Source organism: Solanum tuberosum, unplaced genomic scaffold, assembly GCF_000226075.1.
Source record: "Solanum tuberosum cultivar DM 1-3 516 R44 unplaced genomic scaffold, SolTub_3.0 scf00592, whole genome shotgun sequence".
NCBI lineage: Eukaryota > Viridiplantae > Streptophyta > Magnoliopsida > Solanales > Solanaceae > Solanum > Solanum tuberosum.
The window spans coordinates 70803-73046 of NW_006239576.1; the positions used below are offsets into that span (position 1 = coordinate 70803).

The window sequence follows — 2244 nt, forward strand, 5'->3', positions numbered from 1 at the left end:
CGCATTCCTCATTTGATGGTTGATTCTACTACTGAAATTGGTATATCCATCCTAATAGCTATTATCAGGCTAAAATATATTATATAGTATTCTTTTTAAGTAAGTGTTTTGCAACATATATGACTGCTATGTTAATTTCTGTTTATGACTGCCAACTTGCTCAATCTTGGATTTTTTATATTTCTTCTTTTGTTTTATTAGAGATTGTAACTTTGACACAAAAAATGGCGGACAGAGAGACATTTGCTTTCCAGGCTGAGGTTAATCAGTTTCTCAGTCTTATTATCAACACTTTCTCGGTCAACTCATAAGAAATTCTTCCAATGCAAGTCTAAAGAGAGTTTTTTTTTCCTGTATTCTCTTTCTATATTGTTTAACGTCACATCTAAGATACTGTAGTTTCATGCTTTTTCTGATTTTGAAATTTTATTAGTTTAGAGCAATCTTAGTTTTTTTTATGGTCTTACTAAATATCTTAATGGGATCTTCCAAAGTATTGTGGTCTTGTCAATCTATGTGATTTTGAAATTTGATTATTTAGAGCAATCTCATGATTTTTATTGTATTTGTTGATAGCTTAACTTGATCATCTAGGATACTGTATACCCATTAATCCTTGTGGTTTTGTACTTTGATTATTATAGAGCAACCTGAGTGTTTTTCTAGGTTGTTTATATGTGTTGTCTTTGTGGATAGCTTAATGCGCTCTCTTAGGCTAATGCAGTGTCGTCCTGGAAAGTTGGTCATTATGTATTATATATGTAGATATACTGGCAATTGTTCTTCGTTGTGGTCCTCAAAAATACACAGGTCGCAGTCATCATAGGTGTCGAGAAATTACCCTTTGTGACAATACAGTAAGTATAAGTATTTCACCTTCTATTTTCGCATTTTTTGCAATATTTTGTAATCAGTAACCACTTTTTCCATTTGTTTTATTGCATCATCAATTATGGTCTGAGCGTTATCATGGTACTTACTCTTCTCTCCTTATATTCTCACGCTCTCAGGAAAAATCAGTTTCTCCTCACTTTATGGGAGGATTTCGGAGAAATAGAAGGACATGAAATTGCCTCTAAAATGGCAACAGAGGCAGATCTAATTGTAATTCTCAGAAGGAGTATATGAATCTCTACTTATCAAGGTACATATGCACTGAACTTTTTACCAAGATAATTTTAGATAATAACAAAACATTATACAGGTTGTGTTATACAGGGTTGTCACTGCAGACTAGGTTCAATTCCACAGTACGTGTGAATCCTAATTACCCACAAGCAGTAAAACTCATCAATTGGTACTCACATTTCATCATTATTCTCTAGCTTTATTTTGCATGTAAAGAACCTACTCAACATATTATCTATTGTAACAATAGGGCAAAAGAAAACAAACCAATGTTGTTAAGTCCTGCGTCAGAGAAAACCTCAACAAGTTCATTTGTCACTCCCATGATAGTCACTCCTACTGGCCAACAAGTTATCTCTGTTGTAGAAATCTCATCAGCACCTTCTGTAAGTCATACTTGAAGCTGCTCATTTGAGAGTATGCTTACTAATTTTCTCATTGTCTACCTTTGCCTAAATAATAAAAACAAATTATATTTACTCATGACTAATTTAACACGTATTATGCATATGATATTTTTCCGACAGATGAGAGTGTTCTATGTTGAAGCAGAAATGACCATATTAGATGAATTCCAACAGTTTTGTGTGCTTGAATGCCATGATGCAAACAGAAGAAGCGCACAAAGGATAGAAAGGATTTTGAATGTCCAAAATGCAATCGGAAAACAACATTAGTGCCTCGGTACTATACTTTTGACTTGTAAATTACACTTTGTACAAAATATAGCATATATTATGCACAAATTTCAAACTTGCCATCATTTCAGGTGTATCTTTCAAATTGATCTTATTCATGGTACTGCTACAACCACAACATCTATCTCTGCTGAATTGGGAGAAAAATTAATCTCCATGACAGCAGAAGACATATTTGACATAATTTGCACTAAGGTGATCTCTCATTCCCGCTGGCTACTTGTACACATGTATTGTCAAAATACCATATGTCTTCAGCAGAAACAGTTTACCATATATGCTTAGTTCTAAAGTGTTTGTTGTAACTCTTTACATTTACAGCGGCAATCATTGTCTCTTGATAATGTCCATCAGATGTTGTCAAACAAAGTATTCCAAATTGAGCTAAGGAAGTCATCTTGGGGCAGCTCAAATACCA

The 2244-nt window shown here is 33.7% G+C and overlaps 1 long non-coding RNA gene across 1 annotated transcript; it reads left to right on the plus strand.

Annotated features, from left to right (window-relative positions):
- The first annotated feature begins 1114 nt into the window (after nt 1-1114).
- LOC107058812 (uncharacterized) lies at nt 1115-1278 on the plus strand. The gene is made up of 2 exons (XR_001472353.1): nt 1115-1144; nt 1219-1278. It is a non-coding gene; the product is annotated as an uncharacterized lncRNA (long non-coding RNA).
- Nucleotides 1279-2244: the final 966 nt, after the last annotated feature.